The sequence below is a fragment of the Oryctolagus cuniculus genome, chromosome 18 (assembly GCF_051225735.1).
Source record: "Oryctolagus cuniculus isolate XC-2025 breed Fujian yellow rabbit chromosome 18, ASM5122573v1, whole genome shotgun sequence".
NCBI classification, from domain to species: Eukaryota; Metazoa; Chordata; class Mammalia; order Lagomorpha; family Leporidae; genus Oryctolagus; species Oryctolagus cuniculus.
The window spans coordinates 48,093,576-48,105,379 of record NC_142884.1 but is presented as its reverse complement, the minus strand read 5'-3'; the positions used below and the strand labels follow the sequence as shown (position 1 = coordinate 48,105,379).

Here is an 11,804-nt window from a genome sequence, read left to right as displayed (position 1 = left end):
TCTCTGCCTTTTAAATAAATATATCTTTAAAAAAAAAAAAAACTCTGAAAAGATGACAATGTCTTGCACAATGGACATCTGTTAATTTTTAAACCTCCACTAAATATATTCCACCTTCTTTTAATAATAGCAACTAGATTTCCCTTGGGAGAACTGCCTCTCCCCCACTGGGTGTAGTTTTGGTGGGACTGCCAATCAAGTTGCCCTGCCCCTCTCCTGCCTAAGGAGTGTGTACATGACCCCAGCTCAACCAATGAGATCCTGCTCTGGGATTTTGACTCTTGAGTGAACTCACAAAGGATGGGAGAAAAAGAACAGCTGGAGCTGATGCTTCTCCGTAGGGCAGCAGCCCCCACACCCACTCCAACACACCCACTGAGCTCTGCCCTAAGGAAACTGCTTTATTTTCTCAAGTAGGCCACTTGCTCCTTGAAAGCCGGGACAACATCTTACGACTTTTTTGGACTTTTTCCTTCCTCCAGCAGAGCCCACAAAGCAATGAGGTAGCGGGCCAAGCACCAACTTCAGTGTCAAGTGCTCATCTGCACTCCTGGCCCAGGCACCAGTGTGGCGCTGCCTTGGGCAGGGTTTATTTCCTCATCTCTGCTTCCTAGAGTGGCTCTGAAGATCAAGAGAGGAAAACATCAATAAATCACCTGACGCGTGAAAAGGGCTGTTGCTATCATCACGGTTATTATCGACATTCAAGCCTGAAGACAAATAAGCAGTTTTTAGTTGCAAAATGGATTCTGTTCTTTCCCAGGGGTGGCTGGTACCCTGGAAGGTTTGAATGCAAACCCCAAGTGCAGAGACGCAGCCCCCAGGCCCTGCCACTTAGATGCCCTGGACAGCTTCTCAGTACCCACTCAAGTGCCAGATGGCACCCTGGGTGATTTCAAATAGGTTTTCTGGGAGCCGGGAGGCTCCATTCTCTGCCCCACCCCTCCACCAAGAAATAGGAGCATCACAGGGAAGATGATGGCTGTCCCCCACTTTTCTTCCTTCTCAGGGAGACAGATCCTCAGGCTGCAGAGTGGGCCCTTAAAGTCAAGGAGGCCTCAAATACTGGCTGCTTTCTGCGCGAGGGTCATCAGGTCCCGCCCCCCAACAGGCAGCCCCACTGAAAACCAGCCAGCCCCAGAGCCAAGGGCGGTAACACAGGTGCAGGCAGAGGATCCTCATGTCAGGGAGCTGGTGGCCTTGCCGCGGCCCCTGGAGGGTTGGTCCTTGCCCCTACCAAGGACTGAGGAGACCACAGAAGGGGCAGAACTGTGGAGGCAGGTGGGGAAGGTGGCTTCCCAAACGAAAGACTCAACTGTGGGGGCATCTGTGTGTCCTCTTCTCCCCCCACCTCCCACCCAGACCTGCTCTCTACTGCCTCCCCTGCTCTGTGCCCTGGAGGCTGATCTGAACAGTCAGAATTCCAGAGTTGCCCATGCCCTCCAACCCCCATCCCCAACATAACACCACTGACAGGAGGCTTGGGCCAACGGGGAGCGCTGGCCAGGGCTGCGGGAGAATGGTAGCAATGGAGGAGAGCAGGTGGGGGACTTTGTTCGTGGGCTCCATCTCTGTGCTCTCTGGGACAGGCTGCAGGATCAGCAGACAGCTCCAGGAGACCCTTCTCATCCATCCCTCTCTTCTACCTTCTGACAATTGCTGCCCCTGGGCGCTCTGGGCCCAGAAGAGGCAACAGCACCATGGTCACGCCTTGGGTCCTCCACATCCTGCCCACACCTATGGACACAGCGCCTTTTGAAGGCCTCTCAAGTGACTCTGCCCGTCTCCTGCCAAGGGCCTGACCACTCAGCCGCCACCCACACCCTGTTCTCCCTCCGTCCCTGGCTTGCAGTCCCCTTCCCTCCACATCACAGAGGGTGCTGTGAAACGCACTGCCCCCAGCAAGGCCTGGGGGACAGAACAGGGACCCCAGGTGTCCAAGGGAAGCCCCTTGCACATCGAGTAGCCAATAACCGTAGATCTTTCTAGTCAAGCTCCGGAAGACTTTCCGCCACGGTGAGTCCTCGGGGGAGAGGGAGAGGAGCAGAGGAAAGCGGCCGAAGGAGGCAGTTAGCTCTTACCTAATCCTGTTTCTGCCCTGGAGAATTCCGAGTCCAAGCGATCATAAAATACTCCCCTAATTGAGGAGGAAATGGTGCCACAAGATGCTGCTCCACCAGCACTTGGCGCGAGACGGTCCCCGTGATGAGTCGCGGAGGATTGAAAAGGTTGCTGACATTTCCCGTTATGCATCTTTTCATTAGAGGTAACTATCACTTTAAGCAAATTGTTTCAGGGCCTGGAATGTAGCAATAAGTGATCTAATTAGTGTAGGCTGTAATTTAGGAAGGTTCATTATGTCACAGACATTAGGACTCCTGGGTATTACTAAAGGACTCATTTGTAGCCCTTGGAATGATTTTCTCATGAACAAACATAATGTCACCCACGGAATTACGGCAGAGCCTTCAGATGACTTGGCGTGTGTGGAACTCTAGCTTTCTTGGGGACAAGATTTGAGACCGTCATAAGCAAGTGAACAGACAGGATACTACTCGCCTTATGCCTGGACAAAGAAAACCCCGTTCTGACTAGAGCAACACAGGGCTCTTCAAACCTGTCACCCAACATCAAATAAATCACTCAAAGCAAGGATGACCGGTGAGGATAACCAAGAAGCCAGTGATGTGTAAACACTTTTAACCCTGTGGAGGCAGGAAAACCTGAGAAACGGCTGGCTTTAAGTTTTTATTATCTTCTGCGTCCTCAACCCCTTCCCCATAATCACAAAACTAAAACAGACTTTCAACTTCACCACCAACTTCTAGCTGTGCTACCAGAACTTCGCAAAGGCTTGCAGACTGCTGGTCACCTACAGTTTCCCTTTGCCTCCGAGGTACCCAGCTGGACTACAAGTCCCAGCCTCCCTTGAGGACGGTGGCCATGTGACTGAGTCTGGCCAATGGCCTTTGGGTAGAACTGATGTGCCCTGCAGCCAGCCTTCCCACTGAACCTCAGCACAAGCCTCCATGCTCTCTCGTCCTACCACCTGCTGTCAGAACACGGAGATCCAGCAGAAGCTCAACACGTGCAGGGGTGCTGGAGCCACGAGATGGAAGGAGCTTGGTGAGCAAACCCCTGGGAGGAGGAGGAGTTCCCTCCTACTCACTCTCGGCAGGACAGTGTCATGGGCGGAGACTGAACTGTGTGTGCGTGTTAAGCCACTAGGCACTGGGAATGCCTGTGCCGGGAATTCTCCACAAATGCCTGTTTCTCAGCCCACCAGCCAGGATCCTGTAAGGCCCCACTCTGTGTCATTTGTGGTATAAAAACAATGAGTTTCTTTTTCAGTTCTCCAAGTTTTTTTTCTTTTTTAAGGGAATAACAGAAACTCACTGAATTCCAAAACTTCCCAATGACAGACAGGGGTGAGGTCCAGACAAACCATGTCATATCTACTCTGCACAGGCAGCACTTGTCTCTCCACGCCAGGGAACTGAGTTTCTTTGCCTCTAAGTAGATCTGACCCAATGGCTGGGGCTGGAAGGATGCAATGTTCTAATTGGCCAGGCCTGAGTCACATGTCCATCCCTCGTGCACAGAGTGCATCCAGCTCTCCCAAAACAAATGGGCTAAGAGTGGGAAAAGCAAACCAAGATTTTGTTATGAAAAGACAAAGGGAATGGATGCAAGCTAAGTGAAAACCGAAGATATGGACGGCACACATTCAGACAAGGGAACTCAGGAAAAAAACTTCATAAACTTGCCCAAGATCCCACAGCTAAGAAGGGTAAGAGAACAAACCATCACCCCTATGGCAGCACGGCGCAGCACGTGTACGGAGCAGCTGTTTTGGGTGCGATAACCCCCAAACTGCCGGCAACTGTGGCTAATTATAACCATAGAGGAACCACATTTCCTAATGCGTGGACCATAAACCCATCAGTTGTCCCGAGGCTGCAGAGGGATTTATAAAAGGCCATTCATCTCATTAATAATTGGTCTGCTGCCAACTTAAGTGCTTTGGTGCTGTTAACTGTAAGTATATGTTTAATGTAAGGAACTCACTCCCATTAGCTGTCTTCTCTTTTGAAAATATGGCCAAGTAAAAGGCTGAGATTTCACAAGCAAAGAGAATCACCTGGCATTAACTGGCCTCTTAAGAGTTTACCTGTGCAGCCAAGTGGATTTCCAATGCCAGGCTCTGGAGGACAAAAACCCATCTTTCATGGAATATAGGTGGGCACTTTGAAAGTTCATGGAAAATGGAATTAGAAGGTAAGTTTATTTCAGTGCAAAATAAAAAAATTTAAATCCATGCATAGTTTTTTTCAAGATACACATTTCCCATGAACTTTTTGAAGACCCCTGTGTGCCTGGATGTCAAATATTTTTTGCACCCAAACAAAATTTCCTTTTAATTCCATTTTCCAAGAACTTTTAAAGTGCCCGCATAGGTTGAAGGAGACTCCCATGGAGAGCGCTGGTCCCTGGCCATGCCACTTTGTTCCCGGCCTGACTGTCCACGTGGTGTCTGACTCACAGCATCGGGAGTCAGGTGTGGAAGAAGCCCTCCAGGGGGCCCTTCCTGGGCGACAGCATCGCCGGTACTGGAGCAGAGGACACTTCTCTCCTTTGTGCTTCCAATTCCAGAAGCTTTTCTTGCAGACTTAGTTCTGGGGGACGCATTTATGTCCTGGTTTTTCCGAATGTTGTGATGGTCCCAAGAGTAACTTGATTGAGCCCTTTCCCACCTGCCAGTTAGCCAGCTGAGTGCCTTACAGTTAGGAAATAAAAGAACCCTTCTTTCCTTGGGGAACAGTGACAGTAATGGGGTTCACTAGCCCTGCTCTTGATATAGCTTTCAAAGCATCCTCAAGAATGTTCTTCCTGGGCCAGTTGCAAAGCCGAATCGCTCCAGCTGATGGTGATTTAAAAAAATAGGAGTTATTGAAATGTTTAATTCGCTCCAAAGCTTGCATCAGTCACTTAATCTGAGAGATTGAAACAAAAGGGGGAAAATTTTTTTTTAAATCCTCCTAGGACTTTTCCAGACTTTGTCTGCTTTTGCCAGGCTGTGATCTAATCCTAGAAACCTCTTCAGGGCTGTTTGGGCCTAGTTAGCGTTATTTAAGGCAGACCGGCTGCACACTTTGCACGTGGCACTCAACACCTATCAATAATCAGATGCCTGGGCCCTAGACGCTTGTATTTAAATAGCAGCTGCACTTTATGTACTTTGTGACCTTGAGGTTATTTAATCCACCCTATAAACATGGGGAAGTTTCAGGAAAGCCCTTTGCATAGGGAGAATACAGCCGGTTTGGGGAGAATCAATTCTGATAAATCATTTCTCTAAACTCGAACCGGCTTTATGAAGATGTTAAGCACATGAGACATTCTCCCTCCACCATCCAGCTGTTTCTTCTAACTGCTTCCAGAGATCCCAGACAGAACCAGACAAACTCCAGGAGAAAAGGTTCCAGCATCCCTGAGAAATAAAAACCACCCCCCCCCACCCCACTCCATCCCTACTGCAGGGGCCGTCTGTCCTCCGAGAGTCCCTGCACCACAAGGTGCCTGCCACACCTGCACAGGTGTGTCCTCAGCAGAGGGGCAGGTGCCTCTTCCCATGGCTGACTTTCCCACCTCCCAGTTCCGCCCACTCTTACTTGTCCACAGTCAAACCCAGATGTAAAACAGATCACAGTTTCTGTAGTTTTCAAGAGCGAAAATAAAAACACTTGCGTGTCTCCAGCTTTCCCCTGCAGCGAATCCACACGGGTTCAGGAGAGCCCCTGGGGGGAATGTGCGCCGCCGTTCTCACTGCCCGTCGGCCTGCCGCAGACGGCGACGCCTCGGCCAGGCTGGGGACATCTGGAGCGTGGAGATGCGCTTGTCTCTTCTGGAGCTGGAACGGCACGCACAGCTAAGCAGGCTGCCAGGGGCCGAGGAGAAGGCTCTGGGCTTCTCAGCTCGCCCTCACCTCCCCAGGTTCACGTCCCAGAGGCAAGGGCTTCGTTGGAGCAGCATGTTCTGTCCTAAGCACTCACTTTGCAGAAGAATGCACTTGCTGCTTTTTAGCACTTCTGAAGCCAAGAGCAGCAAAAGCCCTGTGCGCACACAAAGCTGGGTTTCTGCACATCTGTGACACCACCTACTTGGACAGATGTGTCCAAACTCATTCTCTCACCTGATTGCTTCCATAAAGCTGCTTAGGACCGTGAGTGGCACCCCCATTTTATAGACGAGAATACTGACACAGAGTCTTAGATGTCCATAAAAAAAGATCCTAAGGAAAACTCCTTCATGAGGCCTACATGATACCATGAGGCTATTTGGGCCCAAGCAAGGTCACCACTATCACCCTTGCTTGCTCTACCACTTAGTAGCTGCATGATCTTGGGTAAATGTCTTCCTGTTATAGATTTCTATAAAATGGGAATAATAATCATACCTGCCTCACAAGTTTGTTGTAAGGTGTGCATTAAATAATTACCCAAAACTTTTAGAACGGTGCCTGGCACATAGTAAGTGCTCAGTAAACATCATCCACAATGGTGGTGGTGATTTTGAAATGTACACTTAGATATGTTTCTGGAAAAGACTAGATGTAAGCTTGTCCCCCAGAATGCTGCACGAGATAAAAGAAGGCTGTGATTAGACAATGCGAGGAGTCTTTCATTTCTTTCCAACATCAAATATTTAAAGAAGTCCGAATGTGAATTCCTCCCATCCACCTTGGAAGAGTGTCATGATCATCACCGAGAGGTTCTCGGCTCAGATGTCAGAACAAACCCCCGAACTCTCCACTCTGCCCGCACAGCCCTGATGCCCCAGGCTGTTGGGACAGCTGAAGAATTTCCCCTTTTTGGCAGCAGCCACAGGTAATGTGGAGCACATCAAGCTTTCTGCCTGGGGAATAAAGGATATCGGACAGCCTTTGACCCCCTCTGGCTTTTCTTTTATTGTTTCTTTGTGATTAAGCACCATCTGCAAGCCCAGCGGCACAGACTGCTGGCACTCAACAATGTACGTGTCCGCTGCTCCTTCCCAGGCACACAGCCACCCTGACTGTCAGCTGGGGCCATGGGGCTGAGTCTGGCTAGTGGAGGGCAAGCAGATGTGATGTGCCCCACTCGCAGGCTCCCTCAAGTCTCTCTTGCCCCAGGTACCAGCAGCAGGGAAAGGAGCCCTGGGACTCGAGGAGGGCTGAGTTGCAACATGGAAGGAAGCTGGGTCCCTGAGTCACTACGTGGAGGAACGTGGGCCTTCGATCAAGAACGCCTACTTTGGGTGGTTAGTAAGAAATACAGGTATATTCTATTAAGCCTCTGTGGTTTGGGAGCTATGGTTTAAAAAGTTAGCCTGCCCCTGACGAATGCAGGCCCCAAATATAACCAGGTGTAAAGCAGTGGTGTAGCCCGGGTCACACTACTAGTCAGGAATTTGGGCTTCAGCTTCTCGTCCACAACACTTGCCATTAAAAGATAGTGTCTACCAGTATCGGAAGCAGAATGGGTTTTAAAAACTAGATGCATGGATGGATGGATGAATGGTGCATAGTCAGCTTTGGTCACTGTAACAGGTACCTGGAGGAACCTACTTATGAAGAAAGGAGTTTATTTGGGGTCATTGTTTTGATGGTTCAGAGTCCAACAGCAGGCAGACGCCAGCGTTTCAGCACCTAGGGAGGCTGGAAGATGGCAGTGGTGGAGCGCGTGGGGAGGAGTAACCACACGGGGAGCCAGGAGGCCGAGATGCAGGCCCAGCGCAGCTTCCATCAGCAACTCTTTCATGGAGTTACCCTCTGAGGGCACGCCTCCAGCGACCCCAGGGCCTCCCGAACATCATCGTGGACCAAGTCTTCCTTCCCAGTAACATTAACTGATGACTTTGGGGATCAAACATCTGCTTGAGTTTGGAAGGCAGATCCTGTTAAAATTATGGCAGATGGAAGAATGGAAGGATGGAAGGAAGGAAGGAAAGAAGGAAGAATGGGTGGGTGGAAGGGAGGGAGGGAGGGAGGATGATAGGCTGGTGAGCAACAGCCCTATGGTCTATGCTAACTTACCATCAGGTCGCGAAGGCAGGACCGGAACATGCTTGCTGCTTCTGAAAGGGGGGAAGAAGCAATGTGACCAACTCAGAGCTCTCCAGGAGATCATGATCCTGCCTGGGGCTCTGAGGCCTGGGTGACGGCAAGGGCTGGATGCACATTGGAATCATTAGGCAGTCAACTCACAGGGACCCCCTGTCAGTTCCCCAGTGGCCACACAGGTCCTCAAGACAAGGTTGAACACAAACAGATCCAGACAACTCAGGCTAGATGCCTTTACGCAGCTTGCGAGGGGGGCTGGCCAAGCACGAACACCGTGTGTTCATCAGGAAACAGAGGGCCTGGCAGCCAGGGGGAAGCCCCACCCACTTGCCACTTGCTTACCTTGCCCCCAGGTCCCACTCTGTTCCCGGCACTGCAGTGCAGAATGTGCCCGGCCTCCATCTGCCCAGGCCCCGCTTACTGCAGGGCTGTGGGGGCTCTGCACCGTTCTCCACGGGGGTGGCAGAGCTGGCAGGCCTTCCCTCCTCCCAGGGCGCTGGGAGCCACTTCGCCTCTGGCAAGCGGGCCCTTTAAGCCTGTCTTTACAGCCTTATCAGTGCTCCCCGGCAGGCCCAGGTGCCAGGCCCCATTCCCTCAATTACTGTCTTCGCAGGACACAATGCTCTCTTCTGTGCACAGATAGAGACACTTTCATGGCAAGGGTTCAGAGCTAAATCCTCTTTTGATACTGTGAGAAACTCCCTGCCAAGCTGACACTGTCTGTTAGAGGGAAAAGAGCTCACCGGCACAGAAGGCCGAAATTAAATTAAACAGGATATTAATACCTAGTCGTTAAGGAAATGATATTTCCTCTTTTTGATTTCTTTCTCTCTTAGTGCCCAAGCCAAAAATGCATTCCCCCCGCCCTTGGCTGAACCGCTCGCGGCTCCAGGGTTTCCACAACCAAACTCCGACACAGGTCCTGAGCAGAAGAGGCCTGTGCCGTGCCCCTGTGCACCCCCGCCAGCTCCTGAGCCCGGGGGCCTCCACGGTGCCTCTGTTCTGACCCACAGGCGGCTCCAGCCCTCGGAAGCCGCGGGAAACTGAACCCCAGTTAAAGCGTCTGGATTACAGGTGGCGTTGCTTTCTGCATGATTTTCTAAATTTTGTAAACTAAGGTCACATACCTGTTTATGCAAGGGTGCTTCAAAAAGTTCACAGAAATGAAATTCAAAGACAGTTCATGGTGGTGCAGAAGACAACTGACACCCATGCCCAGTGTTTTCATGGTATGCATCTCTTTTTAAAAATTATTTGTTTGTTTATTTATTTGGGAGGCAGGGAGAGAGTTCCCATCTGCTGTTTTGCTCCCCAAGTGCCCACAACAGCCAGGGCTGAGCCAGGCCAAAGCCAGGAACCAGGAACCCAACCCAGGTCATCCACATGGGTGGCAGGGACCCAAGCATGTGAGCTACCACCTGCTTCCTAGGGTGTACATTAACAGGAAGCTGGAATAGGAAGCAGAGTCAACTCCAACCCAGGCACTCCAGCCTGGGATCCCACTGGCAGCTTAGGCCACAGGTCACACGCCCACCCCATACTCCGTTTAATGCCATCTTGTGAACTTTCTGAAGTACCTCTGTAGGGAAGAGGTCTCTGACTCTGCTCTCTTGAGCTTGCAGCTTTTGCTATTTCTTTAACAAAAGCTGGGCTACTAAGCATGATTAACAATAAGGCCTTATCATTACTGCCCACTACTGATGGTGCTCACTGAGCACTGCCCGGGTGCCAAGCACTTCAGGTGAACTGTTTCCTCCAGTCCTCCTAACAGCTGCATCAGGTGAATGACTGTCCTCATCCCCCATTCTAAACACAAGTGCCTACCTATGTTGTGACAGTAGTCACAGAGACAAAAGGCAGGAAAAACCCACGGACCCATCAACAAATGAAAGAGAAAACAAATGTGGAATATCCATACAATGGCATATTACTCAGCCTTGAAAAAGAAAGGGAATTGTTGAGAACACTACCACATAGATGAGCCTTGAAGACATTATGTTAAGTCAAATAGTCCAGTCACTAAACAAATTCTGAGTCTACTTGTTAGAGGGTACCTACATGGGGCTGGCATTGTGGCACAGAGGGTTAAGTCACACCTGCAGCGCAGGCATTTCATGTGGGTGCCAGTTCAGTCCTGGCTTCTCTACTTCCAATTCAGCTCCTTGTTAATGCACCTGGGAAGGCAGTAGAAGATGGCCCAAGTTCTTGGGTCCCTGCACCCACGTGGGAGACCCAGAAAAGCTCTTGACTTCTGGCTTCAGCCTGGCCCAGACCCAACTGCTGCAGCCACTGGGGTAGGGAACTAGTGGATGGAAGCGCTCTCTCTCTCTCTCTCTCTCCTCTCTCCTCTCTCTGTCTCTCCTTTCTCTCTCTCTGTAACTCTGCCTTTCAAGTAAATAAATCTTTTTTCTTAAAAAAAAGATGGTACCTACAGTGATCACATTCATAGAGACAGAAAGAATAGTGGTGACCAGGGAGCAGGAGGGGGAAGGGAAGTTAGTGCTTAATGGGTCCAGAGATACTGATGGGAAGCTGAAGAAATTCTAGAGAAGGGTAGTGCGGATAGCTGCACAACAACGTAGCTGTACGTGCTGCCCTGAGCTGTGCATTTAGAACTGGAACTCAGGGCTAGTGTGTGGCACAGTGAGCTAAGCTGCCTCCTTCAACACCGGCATCCCCTGACAGAGGGCCAGTTTGGGTCCCAGTTGCCCTGCTTCTGATCCAGCTCCATGCTGGTGCACCTGGGGAGGGCAGTGGAAGATGGCCCGAGTGCTTGCGCCCCTGCCACACCTGACGGAGTCCCAGATGGAGTTCCAGGCGCCTCGCTTCAGCCTGGCCCAGTCCTGGCAATTGTGGCCATTTGGGGAGTGAACCAGCAGGTAGTGGTTATCTCTCTCTCCACTCCTCTCTCTGTGTCTCCATCTTTCTCTCTCTGTCACTCTGCCTTTCAAATAAATAAATAATTCTTCTAAAAATTATGACTAGAAAAAAGGAACTCAATCCAGGTCTCCCTGCTGTGTGGCAGGAACCCAACCACTTGAGCCGTCACATCTGTAATGGTCAGTTTATCAAAATACATATTTTCCCACAAATACAAGAAAAGGAGAAAAGACATGAGAAAACCAAGTCTCAGAAAGGTGCATCCTTTCATCCAAGAGGCAAAACCGGATCCTGTGCAGGTCAAAGGCATAGGAGAGCCTTGCTAGGGGCAGTGCTTCCCTGTAACAAATGGCAGGGCTCTCGTGCCAAGCCTCCCTCCCGCTCTAGACCCTTCAACGGACACCTGCTATTTCTGAAAACACAATGCAAGGTGCACTAGCCTTTAGCAATAAAAAGGAACGAACTACACATGGGCACATGATGTGGCTGGCTCTCTAAAGCAGGATCAGGGAAGAAGCCAGACACGAGGCCCTGTGGTGTGCAATCCCAGTTGATGGGATGTCCAGAGAGGGCAAAACTGTTAATGCGGCAAGAAGCAGATGCATGGTTGCCTGGGGCAGGGCAGAAGGGGGGGGGGGTGAAGGCTAAGTGTGCATGAAGGATCACGTTGGACTGATGAAAACGCCCTGAACCACATTTAGATGGCTGTACAACTTGGTAAGTTTATATTTAAAAAGTCATTGAATTGACTTGAAAAGAGAATCTATGATACAAAAAAATATGTCTCAATAAAAATTATTTTTAAAAAAAGACACAGTGCAAG

At 50.3% G+C, this 11,804-nt stretch overlaps 1 long non-coding RNA gene across 2 annotated transcripts in view; it reads right to left on the bottom strand.

Annotated features, from left to right (window-relative positions):
- Window positions 1-456: 456 nt before the first annotated feature.
- LOC149120954 (uncharacterized) overlaps window positions 457-11,804 on the bottom strand; it is a 39,831-nt gene continuing 28,483 nt past the window's right edge. The window contains exons 3-5 of one of the 2 annotated variants that reach the window (XR_016225147.1): window positions 8,075-8,115; window positions 2,082-2,299; window positions 457-621 (exon numbers count right to left, since the gene is read on the bottom strand). This is a non-coding gene — a long non-coding RNA (uncharacterized LOC149120954). Of the gene's footprint in view, window positions 622-2,081; window positions 2,300-7,659; window positions 7,936-8,074; window positions 8,116-11,804 lie in introns of those variants that run through there. The other variant, XR_016225146.1, reaches the window with a different exon arrangement.